At 45.7% G+C, this 12,519-nt stretch overlaps 1 pseudogene; it reads left to right on the forward strand.

Annotated features, from left to right (window-relative positions):
- Positions 1 to 225: 225 nt before the first annotated feature.
- LOC102775539 overlaps positions 226 to 12,519 on the forward strand; it is a 13,980-nt pseudogene continuing 1,686 nt past the window's right edge.

A 12,519-nucleotide genomic window follows, 5' to 3' on the forward strand; every position in this document is an offset into this window, starting at 1 on the left:
TTTTCTTTTGCCAAGAATAGCATTGTAAAAATATTTTTATAATAAACAATAGCTTTAAGTACATGCTTGTAACTAAATAATTTTATAATGTCTCAAATATTTAAAATCTTAAAATATAAATTCATATAATAGTTATTTAAAATTTATTACAGTTTTTAATATAATAGCACATTTTAATGTCATCTAAAGTCAATTTTGTATAAGGAGTTTCATGTTATAAGCATAATGGCACCAAAAAGGTAAGTTTCCAGGTTGTCTGTTCACCATCCTCAGATCTTCTCCCAGTTACAGAAAAGCTCTGTCACTAGAAAGCTTGGCAGGGAGAAGAAGATGATTTGTGCCCAACCGCCTGCTGACCACAACAGGTTTTTTACACACTCACAGTGTGGTGTGCAGATTGGGTTTGTAGCTTGGAGGATGCCGGGCTGGGTTCACAGAACCAATGTGGCTCCTAGAATCCTGGGAACTGACACTTTAAAACGATATTCATGCTAAAGGTTGTCTGAGGCATGAGAAAAATTCTATCAGATGTCTTTTCTGCAAGATTGTCTTTCTGTGTGTTTGTATGTAATCAAAGCTAATCTTAGAAACTCCTTTTTACTCCTTGGTACCCACTTTCATGGGAAATAAAACCAACGGTTCAGCTGTCCCTTTGTGGGTGTCCCTCAGGCACTCTCCCCAAGACAGCAGTGCCAGCCCTGTCCTTAGTCCAAGGCCTTCAAGGCATTCTATACATCAATAATTATGAGTATTTCTATGGAAAACCACATATTTTTAAAATTAATTTAAAAGAATCAAAACCAGCCAACTTTCATCCAGGTGATAGAAGAACAGTAAGAAGTCGCCCCGGCCTTCCAAGGCGCCTTGCACACATCTATTTAAAACACACATGGATTTTAAATAGATGTGTTTACTCTTACGAACCATGAAAACTATTACTTTCAAGGTCTTAAAGACTGGGCCAGATAATTATAGAGGACTTCTAACCACTTTTAAGGACTTAAAAAGAGATCTGGCCACAGGCCTAAAAATTAGAGCTTGAACTCTGAAAATAGTAATCCTAAATACATATTTCAAATCACTAATTTAAAAAGGAAGAGCTATGTTGTTTGTTTTTTAAGATTCCACCAAAGGACTCTATCAGGTTAGCTGTGTCGAGCCTGGGGCCTCATGCAGGCCAGCCCTCTGGAGGCCTCCAGCACAGCTGAGCATTGTGAGTTTAGGACATGGGTAAGGCCCTACTGCTAATTCTGTCTTGTACAAGGTATATTAATAATGGGAATTGTGATCTCAAACAACTCTTCTGTATATGTGCAACTGTCAAAAGGTGGGTCACAGTTGTTATGAGTGGATCAGGGACAACTCAGAGGACAAAGGTATTCTCCAGGGTGGCCTGGGCCTGCGTTGCCAGTCATTGCTATCACTGACCTAATGGTCAACTGCAGACTAGCAAGTACCATGCGACAGGGTCTACCATGGATAGAGCAACTCCCTCATTTCTCCAGTCTTCAGTTTCCTAAGGTTAATGGCAATCAGTAAGATAATTTGTGCAGAATCCCTCTACATAGAAAATTGTTGAGTAAAAATTGCCATCTATTCATTAGATCTCAAGTTGGAAAGATGTTGGATGGCATTTCAGATAGGAATGACAAGCAAAGCTTGATACACTGGGAACTTGAAAAAAATGCACACTTACATCAAGCCTGAAATACAGGCGAGAAGACACTAGCCACATAGATGGGAGAGGAATAATTGAGTGCCCATGTAACCGAAAAAGCTCAGGTGGTGACAGCTATAACACTCTGAAATTACAGAAATATCAATAGGCTACTACAGAAAGCTTTGGTTCACCTAGTTAGGTACCTTCCATATACAGTACCAAAAACTTTTTCTCTCAACCCTCCAGATAGGACTACTCCTATGGAATGGACCAGGGAGATAAGCTCAGGCAGAGACCATCATGCTCAAAGGTCAATCACAGATGTTGCTATCACACAAAGAATGTCAACTGGACTTCTAGAATTTCCGTAGTGCATTTCTCGTTCCTACAGCTTGTAACTGGCATCATAGGGACTCCCCGTCTTCCCTGTGCTGATGGGGTTAAGGAAGTCTTCCCTAACTGTGAGATGCCTGCCCCTCCATTCCTACACAGCTCTAATTACTCATTTGCTCAACCAATATCTATTGAGTACAGCTGAATGCCAGCAAATAGTAGGCACCAGAACTGTAACAAAGCAAAACGTTGGGCTTCAAGTTGAAGGAGGTAGACTATACAGGCACAGCCTTAGGTTATATATGCTGCAGACATGCAATGGAGAAAAACAAACCAGCAGAAGGGAACTAGGATTTTCCAGGGGCAATGGCAATTGCTATTTACTATTGGGAGCTTAGGGAGGGCTGCTCTGCCAAAAGCCCTGACGGAAACGAGGAAGCAGAACAAATGGTGTCTTAGGGAAAGTTGTACAGTGAGAGAGAAAGGCCAGATACCAGAGTCAAGGGGACAGCAGGAGGAAGGAGGCTAAAGACGGGCAGGCAGTGCAGATGGACTCATGAGAGCTGTGTTGAAATGTCCAGCACCTATTCTGCTTTCTGCTGGGCCCAAATACGTTTCTTTTAAATAGCTGGTAAAAGATCAAGTTCTGACACAGCATTAATACTAACGTAGTCTGAGCTTGAGTTAGCTTTCTAACAGCCTCATCACCTTTCCTCATTTTCAATTAAAAGGCCACCAGTGTGATTATATAATGATAGAATTGATATATAAACATTTTTGCGCTAAAAAGTAAATACAAAAGCATATAAAGTCAAAACTGAAAGTCCCATTTCTTGCCCCTATTCTAAAGCATCAGCATGAACACCCCAGTGTCTATCCTTCCAGTCTTTTCTATGCCATCACAGGTACTTACATGCACTCATATAGAACCATTTTGGTTTGCATTTCTTACATAATTCTTTTCTGTGGTAGCTTCTCATTTAATAATATACCTTTGAGATATTTTCTGGTTGATATGTATACCTCTAACTTGCTCTTTTTAGAAAATGTATAGTATTCCATAGAATGACTGAGCCATAAGCTATGTAACCATCCCCTTGTTAGTGAACAGTTACATTGTCTCCAATTTTCAGAGTTCTCTCCTCCGCTTCTCTTCCTATAAAATCAGATTTTCCCTTTGTCCTGCATGTTGCATGACATTTTCCAGTCTATTAAGGGCTTTATATTTCCTGTTGAATTTCATTGCTGATTTGGGCTCATCTGTCTGGCCCACCCAGATCTTTCTGTGCCCCATATTCAGTCCATTAGGATTCCTTCCAACTTTATGTCATCAGTCAGTTGAAATAGCCTGCTTTCTCTACAATCACTGAAGCCAATAAAAGTGTTGACAACAGAATACCACCAAGGATTGCCTTTGAGCTTAACATCCATGCATTTACCATCATGATGTGAGTTGAAATGCTGAAGATAAATGCACTTCTACACTTCGCTGCATCTGGTTCACAAGATTTCAATACAGACTAGGAGTCCGTACTGGGAGTCCATACTGGAATGCTCTGTGATGGGGAGCTGCTTGCTGCTGCCACCTGCTGTCAGCAAGGGTCACTGCAGGACGCTGCCTCCTTCCAGGTCCTTGGACTCCCTCAGGATGGCAGGGCCCAGCCAGCACCACCCTCTTTGGGACCCTCCTGGGCCTGCACTGGCACACCCTCCCCCCCACAAAACCTCACCGCTCCATTGCTCTGGAGTTTGTGTTTCCAAATGTAGCTATCTGACTATTGTTGTTCTGTTAGGGTAACCATGAAAATGAAAAATAAAAACACATAAACATACACTATTTCCTCTCATAAGTTAATGAGCAATATTAGCAAACTGCTATAATCTCCTGGTTACAGTGAGTGGCTTGTCACCAGGTTCCAAGGTAGGTTTTTTCTCGGGTTTCTATAAGCATTCTGTCAGCTGGATTTTGGAATCTCACCATCTAGACCTGTAAATGCCACAGTTCGATGATTTCTTGGTCATCACTCATCTGTGTGTCGGGGGAGATGACTTGTTTTAAAAAGCATTTTAAATCATCATCATCTTATATAGCACAGCAACTCTTTAAAGGGTCAGTGTTATTTGGCTTTACTTCTCTTACATTGTTAGGGAGAAAATAACCTAATATATTCAATTCAAAAATTTTATGCTCCTTTTTAATTATGATATCTACTTTTCCAAACCAAAAATGTAGATTTAGGGCAATTTTGAATCACAATAACTCAAGAACGCATGAATTTTCTCTGCTTTTTCCAAAAGAGAGAAATCTCACTGTGAACAGATATTTGCAAACCCATGTTCACAACATTATTGGTCACAATGGCTAAACCTGTAAACAACCTAAGTTGCCCATTGATGGATGACAGGATAAACAAAATGTGGTCTATATATACAACAGCATATTATTCAGCCTTAAAATGGAAGGAAATTCTGTCACATGCTACAACATAGATGAGCCTTGGTGAAATAAGCTGGTCACAAAAGGACAGATATTGTATGGTTCCATATATATATATGGCACCCCGAGCAGTCCAATTTATGGAGACAAAATGTTGATAGTGGGTGCCAGGGACTGGGATGGGGGAGATGGAGAATTGGTGTTTAATGGCTACAGTTTCAGCTTGGGAAGATATAAAGTTCTGGAAATGGATGGTGGTGATGATGCACAATAATGTGAATGTAATTAAGAATGTACACTTGAATTTAATTAATATGACACATTTTCTGTTATGTATAGTTTACCATAATTTTATAGTGGGGGAAAAAAGATAGATTTCTCAACATTGAAAGACACTGATCACAAACATGTTAAAAAGTATTCTGGACTCAAGCACACATCAAACACTGTTAATGTCTCTATCCTATTTTATTAGAGCTATAATGCACCAAAATAAATCCCTAAGCTTATACATCTATAATCTATAATAAGAAAAGTATAATATGCTAATTAGACCGGACAGCCGAACAACCTTCTGGACGTCCTTCCAGATGACCTTTCAGACAAAGCCTTCAGACAAAGCCAGGGCTGTGAGGGCCAAGGCAAGCTGCCGCAGCTGAGCCTTTGCATGAATTTCATGCATCAGGCCTCTAGTATTGACCATAGACATTAAACTAACCAGGCAAGTCTGAGCACACAGATGTCTTTCCCTGCCCCGTGAAAAAGAGTCATGTTCAAGTCTGGTCAAGTCACTGAAGGAAGAAGTAGCAGAAAATCACTGCCTCCATCTGGTGGCACATTTGAAGTGAACTTTCCTAATTTCAAAAATATTTAGAGTGCTCTCTGTAGCCCATATCAAGTAGGAAAAAGACAAACAGGACACACACTTCTCTGTGTAGTCCAAAACCATGATACTCCCTGTACAATACGTTACATCCACCTAGTGCAACCTCGGATTACCCAGGTGACAGCCCCAGCAGTGGACAGGGACTCTGGGGCCAGGATGAAGGCCAGGTCTTCCTGGAACACAAGACCCATTTGAAGACAGGAAGTGGTGGCAGCTGGCAGTCGGCATGTATATGAAGCACTTTCCAGCTGAGTGAGGCCCAAGGGTCAGGAGGAGGCTGGTTCTTTGTTCTAGTAGCCAAGACCGGGAGGAAGTTTCCCATAGGACCCACTCTCCCCAGAACTCCCTTTCTGGAGTGCTGTGGCTCCCTTCTTCCCTGCTGGCCCCTCCCCTCCCCTCCTCCTTCAAGTCCTCTTCCTCAGCTGGATAGGATACCTCCCCTGCTGCCAGCTCTCAGGTTTGCTGAGAAAATTCAGAATTTTCTGAGCTGACTTCATTGTGGCACAAACTACTCCCTGAGGAATGAATAGTCCAGTCTAATTCATGAGCATTAGGACTCTTACGATAAGAGATCCCAAAGCATGTTTTGTCTTAAGAACAAAAGCAAAAACCATGAAAAACAATTCAGACCTATTTTCACAGGAGAGCTCCACCTTCAGAATGTGGGATGATAATCCCAGGGGCCCAGGACAGCATTGGTTCTGACTCTGAGCCCCTTTAAAATTGATAGTGCGATCTAAGCAGAGGGTGTACTTAAAGTCTGGGTTGGATAAAAGGATACTTAGATCTTCTGTCATTAACTATGTCATTAAGGATGCTACCGCCCAGACTGGTATAATCCCTTAGGAAGACTGTGGAGGTTATTCTCAAGCAGCAATTTCAAAATGTATTATCAACATCAATACTAATCTACTCTTTGTAAGCTTCTTTATCACTTCTGCCCAGCACCTTTACCTCTGAGAATTCAGGTAAATCTTACACAACACTTTTAGTTTGCTGGAATTATTTCAGGTTCACAGATAAAGAAATTAAGTTCTGAGCAATTAAGAGACTTCCCCCACAGTTATACAACTTATAAGAAAAACCAACATTGCATAACTTTGTAAGTATTCAAACTGATTTAAAAAGATATCAGTATGAGACAGCACTTGGCAGAATAGCTGGCACAGAGGTGACCTCCATAGATTCATTATCCCTTCTCCAGCACATCCTGTCATCTTTATGTGATCACCCTGGCTAGTGTTTCTCAATGGTTAGAGTGTTGGCTCATGAACCAAAGGGTCATAGATTCTATTCCAGATCAAAGGCACGGTAACTCATCGTTGCAGCCTTGATCCCCACCCCACCCCTACCCCTGGCCCCGGGGCATGTGTGGGAGGCAACCAACCGATGAGTCTCTTTTATATTGAACTCCTGGTGAGGATTAAAAACCAAAAAACAAAGTAGGAGTGATCTTCCCCAACATCACAGATGAGCAAACTAGGCTTCAAAGACCCAGAGGGCTTGTCCAAAGTTACACAACTAACAAGTGGCCAAATCAGGGTTCAAAAGACCTGGACCTTATTGTGACCTTGAAATGATAATTCGGTTTGACTATATGCCCAAGAGAGCTTTCATGTAACTGGTCAATTATTTTAAACTTCCCTAGTATTTCAACAACTGACTCACAATGTAAGTACATTCTCTGTTTTTGGAAACACTGTAGGACCAGTGACTTTAACTAGAGCTCATTTGAGAGGGAAGTATTTTCCAAAAAGCTCCCCGCTGCAGGGTCAAAACTACATGTGTTTGATTATAAAATACTTATGCCAACACAAATAGAAGGAAGATGACCTGCCATGGCACAGGCGCTCACCTCCTGCTGTCTGGAGGAGGCGGCAGCCACGGGGACAGAGCAAGACAGGGATGGGTCCTGTGTTCTGAGCTCTACAAAGAGGGGACTGAGCTGTGCTCCTTAAATCCTGGCGCCTGGGCTGTGCCCTAATTTCTGATCTCAGGCTGGTGATTCACCTCATGGACTGGAGGCCTTAATTAATGGAGATCCGGGGTGTTGTAGGAAGTGGTGGTGACTCAGCAAGCATTTTTCCTTCACCTGAGTCAGTCCAAATCACAGCCAATACGGGGTAGGACAGGCTTGTAAAAAGGGCGTGGGGCCTCGTCCTCAACCACCAGTGAAGAAGCAGATGAGTCCTCAGTGAAGAAGAAATGACATGTTGGTGCCTTGAACTCGGCGTAGGAGTGATTGGGGAAGCTAAGATGACGGTGCCAGGCCCTGAGCAGATGGCAGGCATAAGACACTCCAGTTCCTTCTGATGTAGACCAGCCACTAGGCCCTGACCTGCAGGCTGGAGCAGACAGACACCAATACGGGGTAGGACAGGCTTGTAAAAAGGGCGTGGGGCCTCGTCCTCAACCACCAGTGAAGAAGCAGATGAGTCCTCAGTGAAGAAGAAATGACATGTTGGTGCCTTGAACTCGGCGTAGGAGTGATTGGGGAAGCTAAGATGACGGTGCCAGGCCCTGAGCAGATGGCAGGCATAAGACACTCCAGTTCCTTCTGATGTAGACCAGCCACTAGGCCCTGACCTGCAGGCTGGACAAGACAACCAGGGTCCAGGCCACATGGAGCTCAGTCAGAAATAGGCCTGGCCAGAGGCCATGAGACTCCCTGGGAAACCGGAACCTCTTGTCAACCACGTTTTGGCTGTGGCCTCAGGAGGCAGCAGAGCACCCCTGGGACCACGGCCAAGCAGTCAGAGAATGTGAGATGCAGGCGTCTCCAACCCTAAGTTCTGGAAAGAGGTTTCCCTTTTCCGTTCTGCTGCTCAAACCCCTACTGAGCATTACCAGGTGCCAATTCTCCATGAAATGCCTGAGACCAAGGTGAGGAAGACAACGGTGCTGCTGGGAAAAGCTTACATTCAGATAAAAAGTGAGACAGCAACTATAATGCAGCAGAAGACACTCCACCTGGGCCTCACTCAGCCCTGCACTCATATTCACACAAGAGTGCTCCTGACTAAGTGGGATTTCAAGGTGCTCCTCCTCCTTCCTTCCCTCCCTCCCTATTGCTCCTCTCCTCTCCTTCATTCACCCCTTTGCATGAGAGGTCAGACCTCACTCATCCATGAGTTTGGGAGATGGAGTTGGCCCATGAGTCTCAGCGCCCTCTGGTCCCTCCCATGTGGTTCTGGCCTGCTCTGGGCTGTGGGGTCTGCTGGCTGGGCAGGCTGTACCCCTGCAGAAGAGGCCAGCAGTCAACAAGCAGGCAGCTCATCCATCAATTTTGGAAAGAGGTATCAAAAGCCACTTTAGTTTTGGCCAGTTTGGCTATGTGGATAGAGCATCGGCCCTCGGACTCTAGGGTCCCAGGTTCAATTCCGGTCAAGGGCACATACCTCATTTTGCAGGCTTGATCCCTGGCCCTATTCAGGGCCCATATGGGAGGCAACCAATCGATGTGTTTCTCTCACATTGATGTTTCTCTCTGTGTGTCTCTCCCTCTCCTTTTCACTCTCTCTTAAAAAAAAAAATCAATGGAAAAATATCCTCAGGTGATGACTAACAGAGAGAGAGAGAGAGAGAGAGAGAGAGAGAGAGAGAGAGAGAGATTCTCACACACCGGTGCTCTCTGCCTCGGGCGGCTGGGGTAAAGACATTCCACCGAGGCCTGGAGCAGCTGGCAGGAAGAATAGACCCTCACTAGGCCGAGGAGGAGCAGTGAGGCTGCTGGGCAGGTTGACAGTCTAAGCAGAGAGTGGCCCTCCCTGGGTGCCATGTGAGGACCTCCTGGAACTCGGTGCCAGCCAGGCCTCCTCATGGTTCCTCCCTTCATGGGACCAGACCCCCAAGTCTCCCTCAAAGACCCTCTTACTTCCCACACCCTTGCCCAGAACCGTGCTCTCTAGCTGAAGTCTACAGCCACCCTCTTCTGTTGCCCACTATGGCCATGAAGGGTGCTCTTGGTTTTCCTCGTTTCCTCACCCACCTCATGTCCCATCATTTCTGGAAGACTCTGATTCTTCCTGTCCATCCAATGTGGTTGGATGCTCTCCCCGTTGTCACAGAGAGTAAGTGTCTTATGACCTCTGCCTGCCCTCATGGGTCACGGTCACACAGCAAACGTCACAGCACTGCTCACTCCCTCCGATGCAGCCCAGAGGCTCCTCTCTGCTCAGAACTTGCCCTGTTCAGGGAGTTCCTGACCAGAGAGACTTGGAGACACCTCATGGCCACACCTGAACCCCTGGCCTCACTGGCCTTCGGACAGACCTCACACGCAACCCTGGTGCTGGTTAACTCTCCTCACCTGGTCCTGCCAGGAAAAAGCGCCTAACTGTGCTTGTCACCTACAGTCCGGAGCGGTGCTCTCTGCCTCAGGCGGCTGGGGTAAAGACATTCCACCAAGGCCTGGAGCAGCTGGCAGGAAGAATAGACCCTCACTAGGCCGAGGAGGAGCAGTGAGGCTGCTGGGCAGGTTGACAGTCTAAGCAGAGAGTGGCCCTCCCTGGGTGCCATGTGAGGACCTCCTGGAACTCGGTGCCAGCCAGGCCTCCTCATGGTTCCTCCCTTCATGGGACCAGACCCCCAAGTCTCCCTCAAAGACCCTCTTACTTCCCACACCCTTGCCCAGAACCGTGCTCTCTAGCTGAAGTCTACAGCCACCCTCTTCTGTTGCCCACTATGGCCATGAAGGGTGCTCTTGGTTTTCCTCGTTTCCTCACCCACCTCATGTCCCATCATTTCTGGAAGACTCTGATTCTTCCTGTCCATCCAATGTGGTTGGATGCTCTCCCCGTTGTCACAGAGAGTAAGTGTCTTATGACCTCTGCCTGCCCTCATGGGTCACGGTCACACAGCAAACGTCACAGCACTGCTCACTCCCTCCGATGCAGCCCAGAGGCTCCTCTCTGCTCAGAACTTGCCCTGTTCAGGGAGTTCCTGACCAGAGAGACTTGGAGACACCTCATGGCCACACCTGAACCCCTGGCCTCACTGGCCTTCGGACAGACCTCACACGCAACCCTGGTGCTGGTTAACTCTCCTCACCTGGTCCTGCCAGGAAAAAGCGCCTAACTGTGCTTGTCACCTACAGTCCAACCTGGAACTGACAGTCTGTTCTGTCATCCAAAGCCTTGGACATCTGGTCCCAGTCCACACTGCCAAACTCGCCTTTTATTGCTTCCCTAGTGAAGTCCTTCACACAGGCCAAATGATCTCTTCCTGGACCCAAGCACACGTCCCATTATCTTTTTTAAAATTGTGGTAAAATACACATGACGTAAAATTTACCATTTTTAAGTGCATGGTTCAGAGGTATCATGTACATTCATATGGTTGTTCTACCAATCACCTCCATCCATCTTTTCATCTTGCAAAACTGAAACCGTCCCCATTAAACACTGACTCCCTGTCCACCCTCCCCCAGCCCCTGGTAACCACCATTATACATTAAAAGAAATGTCTCTAGTCAGGCCAGTGTTGCTCAGTGGTTGAGCCTTGATCTATGAAAGAGGAGGTCATGGTTCCATTCCCAGTCAGGGCACATGTCCGGGTTGTGGGCTCAGTCCCCAGTAGCGGGTGTGCAGGAGGCAGCCGATCAATGAATCTCTCTCACCATTGATGTTTCTACCTCTCTCTCCCTCTCCCTTCTTCTCGGAAAGCAATAAAATATATTTTTTTTAAATATGAGAGTTTATTCAAGACATTAATCCAGGTATGGTTGATTGCCAAGATGTTGGCTCTCTCCTAAGAAAACCTGAAGAAATATTAAAATACTAGCAATAATGCTATGTAGTAAATACAAACATTGTTACTTTCAGTGGGGCAGGCTCCCGGGTGATGTGAAGGCAAGGTTCATCAATGCCCTGGGAAAACACTGGTCTGGTGTAGATTTTAAATATGTGACACTGGCTGTAAACTTGTGACTTAACAGAGGCAGGACAGTTTTGTAAGGCAAAAGTGCCCTAAAATCAAGACACTGAACTGTGTTGTTATGAAATTTAGCAAAAGATCACAGAGATGGAGGCTTTTACAACAAAACGGAGTCTGGTTCCTAATATCTCAAGTGGCATGTAACTTGCCTTAAGAAATGTGTACAGAACATTTACAATCATGTCAGAAGCTATTTGAGTTACTATGACTTATTTATACCATTGTCTTCTTATGAGGTAGACTGTGTTTCCAGTGTGTATCTGTGAATTAATACTTTATAATTCAGAACAAACAGATTGTAAATTCTTCCAGTGGACAGAGATTGGCACAGACTTCAGCACAATGGCTTCTTTGAGGTGAGGTGAGACTTTCTCCTCTGCCCCTATACCTAGTGCGTGGCCTTGTCTGAGCAGATGTTCTGTTAGGCCCAGATTTCAAGATCCCCCAAAGGACATCACCAGGGAGCCCGAGTCCGATGCAAAAGCATAGAGTCTTTATTCAAGCCCGGGGCTTGGTCCCTCTGCTCCCTCCCCCCTACCGACGCAGCGGTAGGGTGTGAGAGAGCCTGGAGTTCCAAGAGAACAAAGAATTTATAGGGCTTGGGGTCAGGGGGTGGGGGCACACTCTGACCACTGATTTGGCCGATTCCGGTTGGTTGAGTGAGGGCCGGGGGCTAGTGACGCAAGGGCAGAGTGCAGCTAGGGTCTGGTTACACAAAGACAGGGGGGTGGCTAGCATACTTTTGTCCTTGGGCTAGTTTCCCCCGCTTTCCCATTGGCCAAGATAAGGGCAGGCTGAGTAACTGGTACATTCTCTTCCTTTTTCTAGGAAGAGGGGTTAGGGACACAGCTATCAGTCCTGTTCTGTCCTTTCAGTTCAATAACCAGTAGTTGAGTTAATTTACAAAAGTACTGGTAAAAGATATGTACAACTCACAGAGTAACTGAACACTGCACTGCCGGTTAGTATAGCAAGTAGGTAATGGACAGTACTAGTAAACAGGCCTAGACTAGTAATTTTAAACTAAAAGGGAAAAAAATTAAGCTGGTTGTTATGCACCTTAAACTCTGGTGCTTAAAGAAAAGCACCATTGAAGATGGCGCGTCCGGGACGCCCGGGCCACTCCAGATCCAGTGCTGGAGGCCGGCCAGGTGGCCCATGGGCCACTGCCAGTGCCCCTGGTGCTGAACAACGGGTCGTTTCAGGTCCGTCGGGGCTGGGCTTGCCCTGGAGGGGGGATGCAGGCCCGGAGCCGCGCCTCCAGTTCCG

Source organism: Myotis davidii, unplaced genomic scaffold (genome assembly GCF_000327345.1).
Source record: "Myotis davidii unplaced genomic scaffold, ASM32734v1 scaffold701, whole genome shotgun sequence".
Classification (NCBI taxonomy): Eukaryota; Metazoa; Chordata; class Mammalia; order Chiroptera; family Vespertilionidae; genus Myotis; species Myotis davidii.